The sequence below is a fragment of the Nerophis lumbriciformis genome, linkage group LG16, assembly GCF_033978685.3.
Source record: "Nerophis lumbriciformis linkage group LG16, RoL_Nlum_v2.1, whole genome shotgun sequence".
NCBI classification, from domain to species: domain Eukaryota; kingdom Metazoa; phylum Chordata; class Actinopteri; order Syngnathiformes; family Syngnathidae; genus Nerophis; species Nerophis lumbriciformis.
In genome coordinates, this window is record NC_084563.2 from 15,006,964 (window position 1) to 15,026,892 (window position 19,929).

The 19,929-nt window shown below is 36.8% G+C and overlaps 1 long non-coding RNA gene across 1 annotated transcript in view; it reads left to right on the forward strand.

Annotated features, from left to right (window-relative positions):
* The first annotated feature begins 6,717 nt into the window (after positions 1–6,717).
* Positions 6,718–19,929, forward strand: part of LOC133617372 (uncharacterized) — a 40,951-nt gene continuing 27,739 nt past the window's right edge. The window contains exon 1 of the long non-coding RNA XR_009816988.1: positions 6,718–6,742. This is a non-coding gene — a long non-coding RNA (uncharacterized lncRNA). The remainder of the gene's footprint in view (positions 6,743–19,929) is intronic.

The window sequence follows — 19,929 nt, forward strand, 5'->3', positions numbered from 1 at the left end:
TGTGATGATTGCTGATATACGTCTAGTCTCTTACGTGAATGAGATAAATAATAGTATTTGATATTTTACGTTAATGTGTTAATAATTTCACACATAAGTTGCTCCTGAGTATAAATCGCACCCCCGGCCAAACTATGAAAAAAACTGCGACTTATAATCCGAAAAATACGGTAAACCTGTAACCTAAACATGTAACCGGTAACACTTTAGTTTGGGGAACATATACTAAGTAACAAATACTTAATTAAGAGTTATTTGGACACAAGGGGAACACATTGTAAGTAAGGCTGCAACAACTAATCGATTAAATCGATTACAATCGATTATAAAAATAGTTGGCGATTAATTTAGTCATCGATTCGTTGGATGCGCAGTGGCAATTTTAATTTTAATTTTTCTTTTAATTTTTATTTTTTTTATTTTTTTTATAAACCTTTATTTGTAAACTGCAACATGTACAAACAGCTGAGAAACAATCAAAATAAGCATGGTGCCAGTATGCTGGTTTTTTTCAATAAAATACTGGAAAGGATAGAAATGTAGTTTGTCTCTTTTATCCGATTATTAATCGATTAATCGAAGTAATGACCGACAGATTAATCGATTATCAAATTAATCGTTAGTTGCAGCCCTAATTGTAAGTAACAAAGACTTAATTAAGAGTTATTTGGACACTAGGGGAACATATTCTAAGTAACACAGACTTAATTAAGAATTATTTGGACACAAGGGGAACATATTGTAAGTAACTAAGAGTTATTAGGACACTAGGGGAACATATTCTAAGTAACAAAGACTTAATTAAGAGTTATTAGGACACTAGGGGAACATAGTCTAAGTAACAAAGACTTAATTAAGAGTTATTAGGACACTAGGGGAACATATTCTAAGTTACAAAGACTTAATTTAGAGTTATTTGGTTATGGTTAGGGTTAGGGTTAGTAATGGTGAATATGTTCCCCATCCTTATCAATTTTCATAGGTACGGAAGTAGTAGCAGGTAGCATCTTTTTTTTCACAATGCACTTCTGCCACGACCCGCCCCCGCCAAATTTTTATTGGTTGACGTGTGTGTGTGTGATGATTGCTAATATACGCCGAGCTTAATGGGTGTATAATAAAACCATGCAGAATAAGGCAATAATAAGTACTTAATAATGACTAATTAAGAGACAATATGTTACCAATTTGCATGTTAATAAGCAACTAATTAATGGTGAGTATGTTCCCCATACTAAAGTGTTACCATGTAACCTAATCGATCCTGTCTCAGAACCAGCCAATGAGGAGTCAAGTTTGAAGTCAGGTGACACAGGTCTTGCAAAACAGCATAAAACAGGCGGTTAACTGGTCTACCTGGGCATAATACAACATAATAAACACTTCAAAGCGGCCCGCTGGATGTTTTCAAACTACAAAAACGATTCCAATGGTTAGAATCTGCACTTTTGAGTGACACACAAAGCTCTTCTTCATGCAGACGGAGCGGCAAGTGTCTGACGGAGACAGAGTTCTACAGCAAAGTTCTGTAGAACAGTGATTCCCTAACGAATATGTGAATGTTTTTTTTTACCCTTTGCGTTTCGCTGTTTTAGTTGCATCTTTGTTGATCATAAAATGTCGACCAAAGAGGTGACCAACTCTTTGGTCGACATTTTATAATCAAGAGGAGTAGAGGAGCAATGTTCATATATTCTCAATATTCAGTGTTTTATTGTTCATAGTTAATATTGTGAATCCCATATTATGTATTTTTATGTAGATTTTGAGTGTCTTTTCGTTAAACAACCTTTCAGCCTGCACAGTGGCCTTGTGGTTAGAGTGTCCGCCCTGAGATCGGTAAGTCGTGAGTTCAAACCCCGACCGAGTCATACCAAAGACTAAAAATGGGACCCATTACCTCCCTGCTTGGCACTCAGCATCAAGGGTTGGAATTGGGCGTTAAATCACCAAAATGATTCCCGGGCGCGGCCACCGCTGCTGCTCACTGCTCCCCTCCCCTCCCAAGAGGTGGAACAAGGGGATGGGTCAAACGCAGACGGTAATTTCACCACGTCAGTGGTACTTTAACTTTAATTAAACCTAAGGTGTAGCGTTATCGCCCTCTATTGGTCAAATTTAGAGCTCTGATCGCCTGCCGACAAACAACAAATTAAGCACTTGCTCGGGGCAGAAAATTCATACTTTGTTGTCCAGCCGTTGTTCAAAGTTAGATTTTTGCAATTTATTTTGGGTTTTATTTAGGGCATAGTCTTCTTCTACTCACCCCACTGCTGCTTGTGACACATCCCTCGCTGTTGCCCCCTGCAGGACTACTGCATACATGAGCAACCCCGGTTTGAATGGTTTCATCAAGCCTGTTTGGCACGCCAAATGAAAAGTTGCATAGGCCCGATCTAAACAGTCCTTTTCATTGTGCTGTTTACATTTTGACATCATGATAACGAGATGGCAAATTGATGCGCAGTACCTTCGCCATTCGATTGCCCCTAAAGACATCGGTTGTTGGCACGCGTTGTGTGTCGTGTTGAGACTGATGGAGCCAAGGTTAAGTAGGCAATTATAAGCCACGGTTGTCTTGTCAACACCTCATTCGCCAGGAGACTGGGCGAGGCACGGGGGTACTGTCATAGACGCGTCGTTTGGTTCTCGGCTTTTCTTGTTGATTTGCAAAGGCCAAAGGACCCGACCATTGCTGGGTCATAACTCGACAGCGTGAGCTGGCTTGAATGCTAATCTTGAATGAACGAGCACTGCTCATAGGGGAATAAAGCCGGATATTTTATGCAAAAAAAAAAAAAACTGAAGCGGCACGGCTGTCACTTGTTGCAATAAAAGACGCCCCGCTTGGTATTTCGGTCTCGTTTACTGGCGCTGCTGTTGACAACATTACCCCGACCGGCTCGGATTGTATCACACTTTTTTTTTTTTCAATGTCATTCTAAGTGAAAGCTGCCGCTCACGGGGGAGGCGCGACAATACGCCGGTCACTTTTCATTCCCGGGCTGTTCGTCACTCATCGGCGAAACTCATTTTGCGCGCGTCGGGGTCGCCGCCGGCCGCAGGTGAGAAAGAAGCCGAATAGTGTGCGACGCCGTTCAGAGAGATGCTTGACACCGTGATGTAAACGACATGTACCGAGGCGTAAAGTAAGAGGTGAGAGGTGTCAGGGAATTATTTGTAAAATTGTGTCTCCTCTGCTAGTATTACCAACATGCGGGTCGTGCTGGTAGAGCCGAACCAGACTGCAAAAAAACATTAAAACACAGTAAAAACAAATCACAAACCCTCATTTTCTATCATTTGTATACACACTATATTGCCAAAGGTATTTGGCCACCTGCTTTGACTCACATATGAACTTGAAGTGCCATCCCATTCCTAACCCATAAGGTTCAATATGTCAATCCACCTTTTGCAGCTATTACAGCTTCAACTCTTCTGAGAAGGCTGTCCACAAGGTTGTGTGTATAGGAATTGTCCACCATTTTTCCAAAAGCGCATTGGTGAGGTCACACACTAATTTGGCTCTGTCTCCATTCATCCCAAAAGGTGTTCTATCGGATTCAGGTCAGGACTGTGTGCAGGCCAGTCAAGTTCATCCATTTTTTTTATAATAAAGCCGACAGTTGACTTTGGAATATTTAGGAGCGAGGGAATTTCACGACTGGATTTGTTGCCCAGGTGGCATCCTATGACAGTTCCACGCTGGAAATCCCTGAGCTACTGAGAGCGGCCCATTCTTTCACAAATGTTTGTAGAAACAGTCTCCATGCCTAAGTGCTTGATTTTATACACCTGTGGCCGGGCCAAGTGATTAGGACACCTGATCCTCATTTGGACGGGTGGCTAAATACTTTTGGCCAATATAATAACTGGGATTTATATAGCGCTTTTCTAAGTACCCAAAGTCGCTTTACACGTAGAACCCTTTAATCATTCACACCTGGTGGTGGTAAGCTACTTTCATAGCCACAGCTGCCCTGGGGTAGACTGACAGAAGCGTGGCTGCAATTTGCGCCAACGGCCCCTCCGACCACCACCTATCTTTCATCATTCAGTTCACCGGTGTGAGTGGCACCGGGGGCAAAGGGTGAAGTGTCCCGCCCAAGGACAACGGCAGCGATTTTTTGGATGGTAAGAGGCGGGGAGCGAACCTGCGAACCTGCAACCCTCAGGTTTCTGGCACGGTTGCTCTACCCACTACGTCCCATAGTATATCTATGTCAAAGTAAATGTAGAGTATGTCTGCTTTGGATATAGTATTCATTCTTGTATTCAGTAATACACAACTAGACCATTTATTTTCAGTAAAAATTGCGTACGAATGCTGAAAAGCCAAAGCCGAGCTGAAATTATATCAGGTAGTTTAGTTTATCAAGGATCCACATTAGTCTACACCGCAGTGGAGACGATTCTTCCTGGGGTCCAGGCAAAAAAAAACATCACAATCACAAAACAAAAGATTACAATGCAGTATAACATGATCAATAATAAAATGTAGTAGTACTAAAATAACTGAGTTTACATAATGTACATACGAAAGATTAAAAAAAAAGAGCAATATAAATACATTTTTTGCAAAAAATAAAACTAATGGCCTATAATATACACTATTGCCAAAAGTATTTGATGAGAATCAGGTGTCCTAATCACTTGGCCTGGCCACAGGTGTATAAAATCAAGCACTTAGGCATGGAGACTGTTTCTACAAACATTTGTGAAAGAATGGGCCGCTCTGTGATTTCCAGCGTGGAACGGTCATAGGATACCACCTGTTCAACAAATCCAGTCGTAAAATGTCCTCACTCTTAAATATTCTAAAGTCAACCGTCAGCTTTATAACAAAATGGAAGAGTTTGGGAACAGCAACTCTGCCACAAAGTGGTAGAAAGTGTGAAATTTGGTGGAGGAATTATGGTGTGGGGTTTTTCCAGGAGTTGGGCTTGGCCACTTAGTTCCAGTGAAAGGAACTTTGAATGCTCCAGGATACCAAAACATTTGACAATTCCATGCTCCCAAACTTGTGGGAACAGTTTGGAGCGGGCCCCTTCCTCTTCCAACATGACTGTGCACCAGTGCACAAAGCAAGGTCCATAAACATGGATGACAGTCTGGTGTGGATGAACTTGACTGGCCTGCACAGAGTCCTGACTTCAACCCGATAGAACACCTTTGGGACGAATTAGAACGGAGACTGAGAGCCAGGCCTTCTCCACCAACATCAGTGTGTGATCTCACCAATGCACTTTTGGAAGAATGGTTGAAAATTCTTAAACACTCCGTAACCTTGTGGACAGCCTTCCCAGAAGAGTTGAAGCTGTAATAGCTGCAAAAGGTGGACAGACATATTGAACCCTATGGGTTAGGAATGGGATGGCACTTCAAGTTCATATGAGAGTCAAGGCAGGTCGCCAAATACTTTTGGCAATATAGTGCACACAGTGTACCAAAGACAAACAATATTCTAAGTGACAAAAAAGTACCATAATCAAATATGACAAAGTACTAAAAAATAAAAATATAAAAACGATAAGCAGAAAAAACAATGAATTTAAGCAAAAAATAAATCAAAAGAAAATAAGTAGCAAGTGTCAAGTATCAAATAATATGACTTAGGCAAAATGAACTAAACATTAGCATCCCACCATGCTAGAGTTTGCGTGCCGCAAAAAGCGCAATAAATAACGCACTAGCAAAATCACACATCTTTATTTTTAGTATTTATAAGTAGCTACGCCAAAAAAATTTAAATCTGTGTCTGATTTTGAAATAATGGGCTCACTTTTATTTGATAATAATTAGGGCTGTCAAACGATTAAAATATTTAGTCGTGATAAATCGCATTGTCACACCCCGGCTCGGGTGAAGGTAATGTAACCTTTGCAAACCAGACTTTCAAATCAAGGATGGCAAGGCACGCAGTTGGTAACAGTTTACAAACATTTATTGAAATCCCAAAAAGTGAACAGGAAGAAACACCCACAATCTGTAACAGTAATAGAGGCAATATTAGTATTGTATATTATATATAGTACATAAATACATTTCAAAGTCGCATGCGTTAAATAGGCCTATATAATTCATCAAAATAAGCATATTTAAAATAATCAAAAGGTAAATCATCCATTATAACAAAATACATGTATTCATAAACAAAGGTCCATATCAAATATGTCAAAGTAAAGAATTAAATAATCAAAACAGATTTAGCACAATCAATTAGCATTCTACAAAATTAATTTAACCGGTTAGAACACAACATAATCTCATCATCAAAATAGTCACCTCAGTAGATGTTTGATGCATGGAGACCGAAACTCTTGCTCAGGACAGAGAACCTCCTCTGGCAGTGACCGACAGCAGACTATCAGAAAAACGGCATTTTTTTCCCAACTTAAATAGCCCATAGCCCCTCCCACTAGCTGGGACCAATTTGACAGGGGGAATTAAGAAAAGAGTTATTTTGTAAATTACACCATAAATAACAATCGCATGTCTAAAAAGTATTCACATAGTACTTTTGCATGTGTAGAGCAGTCAGTTTTGTACACAGTGTATTCAGGCTTAGACAACACAACTTTCAAATGTCCAGTGTCCTTCTGTAACACCCAGCTTTTAAGGATCATGGTTCGACCCAAATTAGGCCTAATTAGTGAATGCAGGTGTGTTCGCCTATATAAAGCCCTCAACCCCACCCTGACTCTTTTAGTCAACTGTTCAGAGCCATGGTGAGTGACAGGTAACAATTTGTTTGTTAAGCACATGCTTTTCACTGGCTAACAAGATTAAATGTTTGTCCATGTTGAGCTTCCCAACAAATGTGCACGGTAGTGATGGGTTGATGAAGCCTCATGAAGCGTTTCGACACATTGCAAAACTGTATTGATACTGTGTCGATACCGTGTCACTAAATACTGACATCTGCTGGACATTAAAAATCCCTACAGGCAACCTATGGACCGACTCAACTGACACTGATTTTATGACCTAGTACAGTGGTTCTCAAATGGGGGTACGCGTACCCCTGGGGGTATTTGAAGGTATGCCAGGGGTACGTGAGATTTTTAAAAAATATTCTAAAAATAGCAACAATTCAAAAATCCTTTATAAATATATTTATTGAATAATACTTCAACAAAATATGAATGTAAGTTCATAAACTCCGTGAAACACAAGCTCAGGTTTGTCACTAAAATGTCTGTTGAAAAGAAATGCAACAATGCAATATTCAGTGTTGACAGCTAGATTTTTTGTGGACATGTTCCATAAATATTGATGTTAAAGATTTTTTTTTTTTGTGAAGAAATGTTTAGAATTAAGTTCATGAATCCAGATGGAGCTCTAGTCTAGTACAATCCCCAAAGAGGGCACTTTAAGTTGATTATTACTTCTAGGTGTAGAAATCTTTATTTATAATTGAATCCCTTATTTATTTTTCAACAAGTTTTTAGCTATTTTTATATCTTTTTTTCCAAATAGTTCAAGAAAGACCACTACAAATGAGCAATATTTTGCACTGTTATACAATTTAATAAATCAGAAACTGATGACATAGTGCTGTATTTTACTTCATCTTTTTTTTTTCAACCAAAAATGCTTTGCTCTGATTGGGGGGTACTTGAATTTAAAAAAAATTCACAGGGGGTGCATTGCTGAAAAAAGGTTGAGAACCATTGACCTAGTATATACAATAATATAAAGCAAGTCATTGTATTTCATTTAGGATTATTTCATAACTTCATTTAAATAAAAATATATTTTTTGTCTTTTTTAGATAGTCAATAATGTGAACATGTATCATAACATGGAAATCTAAGAGAACGTGTTGTGAATGAGGATGCTTGTGGACCTGGAAATTATTATTTTTTTACACATTTTTATAAAAAAAAAAAAAAAAAGTTTTTCCAACGTATTCAATTTTAAACGCTTTCTCTTCTTAGTTATTATTTCTCCGGCTGTAGAAAAGACCCGCTCACAGGGCACAGAGGAGGCGTCAGTGCGACACAGTTCGCGTATCGGTCACGTGACCAAAACAGCTCATGATCGGTCACGTGACTTTCTAAAAGCGATACGCGCACCGACACAGGGTTTCGCTCTATGAGCTCGACGCATGCGCCGATGCACCGGTGTTGCCGGACCCATCACTAGTGCACGGTAGTGATGGGTTGATGAGGCGTCATGAAGCGTTACGACACATTGCAAAACTGTATTGGTACTGTGTCGATACTGTGTCACTAAATACTGACATCTGCTGGACATTAAAAATCCCTACAGGCAACCTATGGACCGACTCAACTGACACTGATTTGATGCCCTAGTACAGGGGTCACCAACCTTTTTGAAACCAAAAACTACTTCTTGGGTACTGATTAATGCGAAGGGCTACCAGTTTGATACACACTTAAATAAATAAATATATTGTCATTTGTAAGTTACATGTAAGTGTGATTTAAACAAGAATAGCTAAATAAATAAATGTATATATATAAAAAAAAATGGGTATTTTTGTCTGTCATTCCGTCGTACATTTTTTTTTCCTTTTACGGAAGGTTTTTTGTAGAGAATAAATGATGAAAAAAAACACTTAATTGAACGGTTTAAAAGAGGAGAAAACAAGAAAAAATTTAAAATACAATTTTGAAACATAGTTTATCTTCAATTTCGACTCTTTATAATTCAAAATTCAACCGACAAAAAGAAGAGAAAAACTAGCTTATTTGAATCTTTTTGAAAAAATAAAAAAAAGAATTTATGGAACATCATTAGTAATTTTTCCTGATTAAGATACATTTTAGAATTTTGATGACATGTTTTAAATTGGTTAATATCCAATCTGTACTTTGTTAGAATATTTAACAAATTGGACCAAGCTATATTTCTAACAAAGACAAATCAGTATTTCTTCTAGATTTTCCAGAACAAAAATTTTAAAAGAAATTCAAAATACTTTGAAATAAGATTTAAATTTGATTCTACAGATTTTCTAGATTTGCCAGAATAATTTTTTTTTGAATTTTAATCATAGTAAGTTTGAAGAAATATTTCACAAATATTCTTCGTCGAAAAAACAGAAGCTAAAATATTTATCATTCTTTACAATAAAAAATAAATTTACTTGAACATTGATTTAAATTGTCAGGAAAGAAGAGGAAGAAATTTAAAAGGTAAAAAGGTATATTTGTTTAAAAATCCTAAAATCATTTTTAAGGTTGTATTTTTTCTCTAAAATTGTATTTCTAAAAGTAATAAGAAGCAAAGTAAAAAATAAATGAATTTATTTAAACAAGTGAAGACCCATCCATCCATCCATTTTCTACCGCTTATTCCAAGTGAAGACCAAGTCTTTAAAATATTTTCTTGGATTTTCAAATTCTATTTGAATTTTGTCTCTTTTAGAATTAAAAATGTCGAGCAAAGCGAGACCAGCTTGCTAGTAAATAAATACAATTAAAAAAATAGAGGCAGCTCACTGGTAAGTGCTGCTCTTTGAGCTATTTTTAGAACAGGCCAGCGGGCGACTGATCTGGTCCTTACGGGCTACCTGGTGACCGCGGGCACCGTGTTGGTGACCCCTGCCCTAGTATGTACAATAATATAAACCAAGTCATTGTATTTCATTTAGGATTATTTCATATCTTCATTTAAATAAAAATATAGTTGTATCTTTTTTAGATACAGTCAATAAATAACGTGAACATGTATCATAACATGGAAATCTAAGAGAACGTGTTGTGGATGATTGTGGACTGGGAATTTTTTTAATTTAATTTTTTTACACATTTTTATAAAAAAAAAAAAAGAAAAAAGTTTTTCCGACGTATTACATTTTAGACGATTTCTCTTAGTTATTTCTCCGGCTGTAGAAAAGACACGCTCACAGGGCACAGAGGAGGCGTCAGTGCGACACAGTTCGCGTATCGGTCACGTGACCAAAACAGCTCATGATCGGTCACGTGACTTTCTAAAAGCGGTACGCGCACCGACAGGGTTTCGCTCTATGAGCTCGACGCATGCGCCGATGCATCGGTGTTGACAGACCCATCACTAGTGCACGGTAGTGATGGGTTGATGAGGCGTCATGAAGCGTTTCGACACATTGCAAAACTGTATTGATACTGTGTCGATACTGTGTCACTAAATACTGACATCTGCTGGACATTAAAAATCCCTACAGGCAACCTATGGACCGACTCAACTGACACTGATTTTATGACCTAGTACAGTGGTTCTCAAATGGGGGTACACGTACCCCTGGGGGTACTTGAAGGTATGCCAAGGGGTACGTGAGATTTTTTTAAAATATTCTAAAAATAGCAAAAATTCAAAAATCCTTTATAAATATATTTATTGAATAATACTTCAACAAAATATGAATGTAAGGTCATAAACTCAGTGAAGCACAAGCTCAGGTTTGTCACTAAAATTTATGTCAAAAAGAACTGTGAAAAGAAATGCAACAATGCAATATTCAGTGTTGACAGCTAGATTTTTTGTGGACATGTTCCATAAATATTGATAAAGATTTTTTTTGTGTGTGAAGAAATGTTTAGAATTAAGTTCATGAATCCAGATGGATCTCTAATACAATCCCCAAAGAGGGCACTTTAAGTTGATGATTACTTCTATGTGTATAAATCTTTATTTATAATTGAATCACTTGTTTATTTTTCAACAAGTTTTTAGTTATTTGTATATCTTTTTTTCCAAATAGTTCAAGAAAGACCACTACAAATGAGCAATATTTTGCACTGTTATACAATTTAATAAATCAGAAACTGATGACATAGTGCTGTATTTTACTTTATCTTTTTTTTTTTTTTCAACCAAAAATGCTTTGCTCTGATTAGGGGGTACTTGAATTAAAAAAAATTCACAGGGGGTACATTGCTGAAAAAAGGTTGAGAACCACTGACCTAGTATATACAATAATATAAACCAAGTCATTGTATTTCATTTAGGATTATTTCATAACTTCATTTAAATAAAAATATATTTTTTGTCTTTTTTAGCTACAGTCAATAAATAATGTGAACATGTATCATAACATGGAAATCTAAGAGAACGTGTTGTGAATGAGGATGCTTGTGGACCTGGAATTTTTTTTTTTTTTTTACACATTTTTATTTTTTTTTAAAAACAGTTTTTCCAACGTATTCAATTTTAGACGCTTTCTCTTCTTAGTTATTATTTCTCCGGCTGTAGAAAATACCCTTTCACAGGGCACAGAGGAGGCGTCAGTGCGACACAGTTCGCGCATCGGTCACGTGACCAAAACAGCTCATGATCGGTCACGTGACTTTCTAAAAGCGGTACGCGCACCGACACAGGGTTTCGCTCTATGAGCTCGATGCATGCGCCGATGCATCGGTGTTGCCGGACCCATCACTAGTGCACGGTAGTGATGGGTTGATGAGGCGTCATGAAGCGTTTTAACACATTGCAAAACTGTATTGATACTGTGTCGATACTGTGTCACTAAATACTGACATCTGCTGGACATTAAAAATCCCTACAGGCAACATATGGACCGACTCAACTGACACTGATTTTATGCCCTAGTACAGGGTTCGCCAACCTTTTTGAAACCAAAAACTACTTCTTGGGTACTGATTAATGCGAAGGGCTACCAGTTTGATACACACTTAAATAAATAAATATATTGTCATTTGTAAGTTACACGTAAGTGTGATTTAAACAAAAATAGCTAAATAAATAAATGTATATATATAAAAAAAAAAAAGGGTATTTTTGTCTGTCATTCCGTCGTACATTTTTTTTTCCTTTTACGGAAGGTTTTTTGTAGAGAATAAATGATGAAAAAAACACTTAATTGAACAGTTTATAAGAGGAGAAAACACGAGAAAAATTAAAATAAAATTTTGAAACATAGTTTATCTTCAATTTCGACTCTTTAAAATTAAAAATTCAACCGACAAAAAGAAGAGAAAAACTAGCTAATTTGAATCTTTTTGAAAAAATTAAAAAAATAATTTATGGAACATCATTAGTAATTTTTCCTGATTAAGATACATTTTAGAATTTTGATTTTTGTTTTAAATTGGTTAATATCCAATCTGTACTTTGTTAGAATATTTAACAAATTGGACCAAGCTATATTTCTAACAAAGACAAATCAGTATTTCTTCTAGATTTTCCAGAACAAAAATTTTAAAAGAAATTCAAAATACTTTGAAATAAGATTTAAATTTGATTCTACAGATTTTCTAGATTTGCCAGAATAATTTTTTTGAATTTTAATCATAGTAAGTTTGAAGAAATATTTCACAAATATTCTTTATCAAAAAAACAGAAGCTAAAATATTTATTATTCTTTACAATAATAAAAATAAAAAAAATACTTGAACATTGATTTAAATTGTCAGGAAAGAAGAGGAAGAAATTTAAAAGGTAAAAAGGTTTATTTGTTTAAAAATCCTAAAATCATTTTTAAGGTTGTATTTTTTCTCTAAAATTGTATTTCTAAAAGTAATAAGAAGCAAAGTAAAAAATAAATGAATTTATTTAAACAAGTGAAGACCCATCCATTTTCTACCGCTTATTCCAAGTGAAGACCAAGTCTTTAAAATATTTTCTTGGATTTTCAAATTCTATTTGAGTTTTGTCTCTTTTAGAATTAAAAATGTCGAGCGAAGCGAGACCAGCTTACTAGTAAATAAATACAATTTAAAAAATATAGGCAGCTCACTGGTAAATGCTGCTCTTTGAGCTATTTTTAGAACAGTCCAGCGGGCGACTCATCTGGTCCTTACGGGCTACCTGGTGACCGCGGGCACCACGTTGGTGACCCCTGCCCTAGTATATACAATAATATAAACCAAGTCATTGTATTTCATTTAGGATTATTTCATATCTTCATTTAAATAAAAATATATTTTTATCTTTTTTAGATGCAGTCAATAAATAATGTGAACATGTATCATAACATGGAAATCTAAGAGAACGTGTTGTGGATGATTGTGGACTGGGAATTTTTTTAATTTAATTTTTTTACACATTTTTATAAAAAAAAATTAAAAAAAAGTTTTTCCGACGTATTACATTTTAGACGATTTCTCTTAGTTATTTCTCCGGCTGTAGAAAAGACCCGCACACAGGTCACAGAGGAGGCGTCAGTGCGACACAGTTTGCGTATCGGTCACGTGACCAAAACAGCTCATGATCGGTCACGTGACTTTCTAAAAGCGGTACGCGCACCGACACAGGGTTTTGCTCTGAGCTCGACACATGCGCCGATGCATCGGTGTTGCCGGACCCATCACTAGTGCACGGTAGTGATGGGTTGATGAGGCGTCATGAAGCGTTTCGACACATTGCAAAACTGTATTGGTACTGTGTCGATACTGTGTCACTAAATACTGACATCTGCTGGACATTAAAAATCCCTACAGGCAACCTATGGACCGACTCAACTGACACTGATTTTATGACCTAGTATATACAATAATATAAACTAAGTCATTGTATTTCATTTAGGATTATTTCTAGTAATAAATGCATTAAAATGTAATATCAGAAATTATCGGTATGTTTTTTTTTTATTATCGGTATCGTTTGTTTTTTTGTTTTTTTTAAATCAACATAAAAAACAAGATACACTTACAATTAGTGCACCAACCCAAAAAACCTCCCTCCCCCATTTACACTCATTCACACAAAAGGGTTGTTTCTTTCTGTTATTAATATTCTGGTTCCTACATTATATATCAATATATATCAATACAGTCTGCAAGGGATACAGTCCGTAAGCACACATGATTGTGTGTGCTGCTGGTCCACTAACAGTACTAACCTTTAACAGTTAATTTTACTCATTTTCATTAATTACTAGTTTCTATGTAACTGTTTTTATATTGTTTAACTCTTTTTTTATTCAAGAAAATGTTTTTAATTTATTTAACTTATTTTATTTTATTAATTTTTTTAAAAAGTACCTCATCTTCACCATACCTGGTTGTCCATATTAGGCATAATAATGTGTTAATTCCACGACTGTATATATTGGTTGATATCGGTATCGGTTGATATCGATATCGGTAATTAAAGAGTTGGGCAATATCGGAATATTGGCAAAAAGCCATTATCGGACATCCCTAATTATTTCATATTTTCATTTAAATAAAAATAGGTTTTTATCTTTTTTAGATACAATCTAATGTGAACATGTATCATAACATGGAAATCTAAGATAACGTGTTGTGAACGGGGATGCTTGTGGACTGGGAATGTTTTTTTTTTGTTTTTTTTTTACACATTTTTATTTTAAAAAAACTGTTTTTCCAACGTATTAAATTTTAAACGATTTCTCTTCTTAGTTATTATTTCTCCGGCTGACAGCATTGAGGAGGTGGATTTGTTAATGTACGACAATTCGTACAAATGAGACATTTAACCTGCAGAAAATATGAATAGTAAACTAAGAATCATTTTGAAGAGATTTTGAATTCTAATAGATCAAGTGGAATCTTTGAGAGAAGAGGATGAAACGACGAGGAAATTAACACAAATACATTATTTTCCGATATATGATCAAAATATTCCCACACGGCGGAAATCTTTCTTTTTGCCTGAGGCTGCTCCATGATCTCCGACGACGATAAATTAGAAATGACCGACAGAAGTGCGACGATTCTGTTGGCAGCAGCATCTCGTTGACAGACGCGCTTCCTTATAAAAACACAGTTTGGAGGTAGAAATCTCTGTAAAAATGTAGGTTTTTATTTCATCATTAACCAAACAGTGATAATGTGTACTGTTGGAAACAATATGGTTTATACATATGCAATACATTTTATCGACATTCTCTGTAATACGGAAACTAATTGTAATGATTTTTCACATGTTCTTACTGTCTTGATATAATTGGATATGTCTTGGAAATATACCACGTCCTCATCTGGCAGTCAATCTATCCTTTCTACCAGACAATTTATCAAATATTAAGACCACCCTAATGTGGGCCTTTGGGAATATTGTATCCAGCGTGACCTCGAGCAGCTCCTCAGCTTTCCATTTCCCCGATCCGCAGTTCATCATCAAGCCGGCTGATCATGGGCCGCGCTTAATGATTCATGAACACAGAAACTAATGGAGTACTTTACACGTTGTAATCGAATGAGGCCATTACGGCCAAACTAGCTGCTCGCCGCGACTCTGAATGAGACAGGAATATGACCGTGTGACGGCAGGTTTTCACATTAGCGTGTCGCTTTCGAAACCGTGCTGAAGATCATCGACATCTCGTTAGGCCTGGGCGATATGGTCTTTTTTTAATATCCATGTCACGATACACGATATATATACAGTATCTCAATATTTTGCCTTAGCCTTGAATGAACACTTGATGCTAGTGATGGGTTGATGAGGCGTCATGAAGCGTTTCGACACATTGCAAAACTGTACTGATACTGTGCCGATACTGTGTCACGAAATACTGACATCTGCTGGACATTAAAAATCCCTACAGGCAACCTATGGACCGACTCAACTGACACTGATTTTATGACCTAGTGTATACAATAATATAAACCAAGTCATTATATTTCATTTAGGATTATTTCATATCTTCATTTAAATAAAAATATATTTTTATCTTTTTTAGATACAGTCAATAAAAAATGTGAACATGTATCATCACATGGAAATCTAAGAGAATGTGTTGTGAATGAGGATGCTAGTGGACTGGGATTTTTTTAAATTAATTTTTTACACATTTTTATTTTTAAAAAAAACAGTTTTTCCAACGTATTCAATTTTAGACGCTTTCTTTCATTGATTGATTGAGACTTTTATTAGTAGGTTGCACAGTGAAGTACATATTCCGTACACTTGACCACTAAATGGTAACACCCCAATAAGTTTTTCAACTTTTTCAAGATCAGACGATAAACAGAGAACCCTCCGTCCTTCGTGTGTGGGTCGACATTTTGGACGGTCAGAAAAAAACAAAAAACATCAGACATACCTTCTTTTCAGCAACATCATTTTATAATTGTATAGCCGTTAAAGGACTTAAAGTGATGATTACATTTTTTAATGTTTGTTTTTTCAACATATGATATATATATATATATATATATATATATATATATATATATATATATAAATATACATATATATATATATATATATATATATATATATATACATATCTTATATTTTGTATACATAACAAACTTGGTTTACTTTTGCAGTGTTTTTGCGGCTGTCAGAATGTAGCAAACAGATAAAAACATGTAGAGTACTACTACTGTATCTGCACAAAGTTGTGACAAACAGAGTGGAGACGGAGCAATTGTCTAAAAAAGAAATAATTTGTATGTGAATCATGTAGATAACATTTACATTTGCTCAGTTCGTTCTGTATCTGCTATGTGTGCATACATTTTTACCTGTTTTTTGAAAACATACTGCTAATAAACAAGGACTAGTTTTTATTTAAGCATGACAAGATGGCATTTGCAAATCTTGCTTGCTGTCCTCCACCATAAACTGAGAGTAAATACTTTATAGCTTTTAATGTCACTTGCTGTATAAACTTGGAGAAGCCAACCTGAAATTATTGGAGTGATTAATACAAATAATATAAGAGAATGATGTGTTAGTTTTCCTGCTGTGGTACACTACTAGCACAGAGAAATGAGCGTGCGCTTACTATATGTAATAGTACGATCTCCTTGGGCAAATGAAGCCACTTGACCCACATAACACTCCTTTAACTTGATCCTTGTGTAGTTGTGCAAGTGTTTGTGGTGTTTCAGCAGCTTCTGACAAGAACTTATCCCTGATTTTTGACTTTTACATTATCATTTAATTCACTTTTATCGCCATGTGTACAAACGCTTTCCTCCTAGACGGCTCCACATCAGGGTCCTAAACACTTCATACGTTTCCATCCACCGGCTTCAAGCATTGATCGTTCTGGAGCCATGAATCCTTGACCTCGCACTTACCCATCTTATGGAAGTCTTTCGGCTTTGCTGTGGGCTTTCGATAAGTTTTCTCCGCTGCTATGCTAAGCTGTACCACACCGCTGCGTGCGCACAGCACAGTAGGTAGTGCGCGGTAAATTCTGACCAGGCAGCACAGGTAGCCTAGTTTAGTTGCTTTTTATAGTTATGTTGTCGCGACCTCAAAAATCAAAGCATTTAAAAGCAAGACTGACATTTACGCATGTTTTAAATAAAAGTAACCTCAATAGTTAAACACCTTTTCGAAATTTTATAATTAAAAATAAAAAATGTTTTTGAATTGGGTTAGGTGGAAATAAGTGTACCTAAACCCTTTCAGACTGTAAAATTGTAAATTTATGAATTTATGGTTGACCACTGACCAAACGACGACCCGCTGGCATGATCCGGCCCGCCAGCGTCCAAAATCCGGCCCGCGGGAAGTCCCAAGTTAAAAAAAAAATAAAGATAAATATATGTATATATATATACATACTCTGGAACCAGTTCTCTCGAGAGGGGCTGGACTCTCTTCCACTCTGGCGTTGCCAGCAATGAGAGGCGACGGGCTGGGGTGGCAATTCTTGTTGCCCCCCGGCTCAGAGCCTGCACGTTTGAGTTCAACCCGGTGGAGGACAGGGTGGACGCCACAGCCAACAAGGAAGCCTTCATCACATTGAAGGACCACAAACCCAACTTCGCAAATAACCCAACATGCCGACTAATAAACCCAACTAAATCTGAAATAGGAAAAATCAGCAAAATAATCCTGGACAGAGTCAACACAAAAATCAAGGACAAAACACCACTCAACCAATGGAGAAATACAGCAGCAGTAATCAAATGGTTCAACAACATCCAAGACAAACAACAGCACAACTTTATCTCCTTTGATATCGAAGAATTTTACCCTTCCATCACGCAAGACCTACTGACTCAAGCACTAGACTTCGCCTCAGACTACGACTCAATCACAGGCAACGAAAGAAACATCATCATCCACGCAAAAAACTCCATTCTCATCCACAACAGTACACCATGGCAAAAAAAGAACAATGCAACATTTGACGTCACTATGGGAAGTTTTGACGGAGCAGAAACGTGTGAAATCGTTGGGAGTTTCCTCCTCTCCCAGCTTGCTAGCCTCAATCTGAACCTTGGTATTTACCGTGATGACGGACTGGCAGTGTGTCGCGCCTCGCCAAGGAGCAGCGAGAATACCAAGAAGCGCATATGCCAAATTTTCAAAGAGAACGGCCTACGGATCACGATTGAAGCCAACAAGCAAACCGTCAACTTCCTTGACGTCACTTTCAACCTGAGAAATAACAGCTACCAACCATTCACGAAACCCAACACAACACTCCAATACGTGCACCATGACAGCAACCACCCACCCACCACCACGAAAAGAATACCTACCGGAATTAATAAAAGGCTATCGATGCTGTCATCTAGCAAAGCTGAATTTGACCAAGCAACCCCCCCGTACCAAAAAGCCCTTGATGAAAGCGGATACAATTTCACCCTCACCTATGAACCCACGCCAGGAAACCAGCCAAAAAAGAACAGAAAACGAAACGACATCATCTGGTACAACCCCCCATACAGCAAAAACGTCTCAACTAACATTGGACACAAATTCCTCAATCTGATTGACAAACACTTTCCCAAAGACAACACCCTAAGAAAAGTATTCAACAAGAACAACATTAAATTGAGCTATAGCTGTATGAACAATATACGACAAATCATCTCAAACCACAACAAAACAATTGCAAATGAGCCGTCGGCCCCCGGACAGAGTGACTCCAAAACCAACAAAGGCTGTAACTGTCGAAAGAAACCTGATTGCCCTCTCAACGGGGGGTGCTTACAAACATCAGTAGTCTACCAATCTAAGGTAATACGCAAGGACATTAACACATCCGACACATATGTAGGATTAACCGAGGGAGAATTCAAAACCAGATGGAACAATCACAAGGCTTCTTTCAGGAACCAAAACCTGCGGAATACCACAGAACTCAGCAAACACATTTGGGACCTCAAAGACAATAATGTTGAATATTCAATAACATGGCAAATTCTTGCATCCAGCACACCTTACAATAGTGGTAATAAAATATGCAACCTATGCTTGAAAGAGAAACTGTTTATTATTTACCGTCCAGACCTGTCATCCCTCAACAAGCGCAGCGAAATTGTAACAGCATGCCGCCACAGACGGAAACACCTCCTAGGTAACACATGAGCCAATCACCACGCCCCTACGCCAGCCTGTACCCACCCACTCTGTGCCCTATATAAACCATGGTATGTGAATGCTCCCATTAAAATCTCCTGATGATTGAGGGTACCCCCCCTCATGAAACAGGCCTGTAGAGATGAAATAGTCTTGTGATTTTTTCCCCCCACACATACATATATTGCGCTCTACTACGGTATCGAGCACTATTTTTTGGATAACCTTATTAAGACATATATATATATATATATATATATATATTTATATATAACGTCTTTTAGGCAATAACTTTTTCTGATTTCACATCTACTGGATGACTTAAGGGCCGTTCAAAATTTATTCAATTGATGCGCTTTGTGCATTATGCATTTTCCTGTCCGTAAAATACCAGGGCTTGCTTGCAGTTAGTGTCCGCATCTTCCATGGGCGTAAAAAATAATCACAATTTTATTAGAAAACTTTGAGTCTTTGAGTCACTTGAGAAAGGCGCTATATAAATATAATTCACTTCACTTCACATTAAACAGTAATTATTTTATGAGAAATTATTGCAATATTACAGAAGCAGAAATAATATGAGAAATTGTTTCCAATTCTATAAGAAAAAAGTTGAGACATTGTGAGAAAAAGACTGATTTTATTCTATTTGTAATTATATTTTAATCTTCTGTATTTACTTCAAGTTATTACAGTATGTCTCTATATACATAT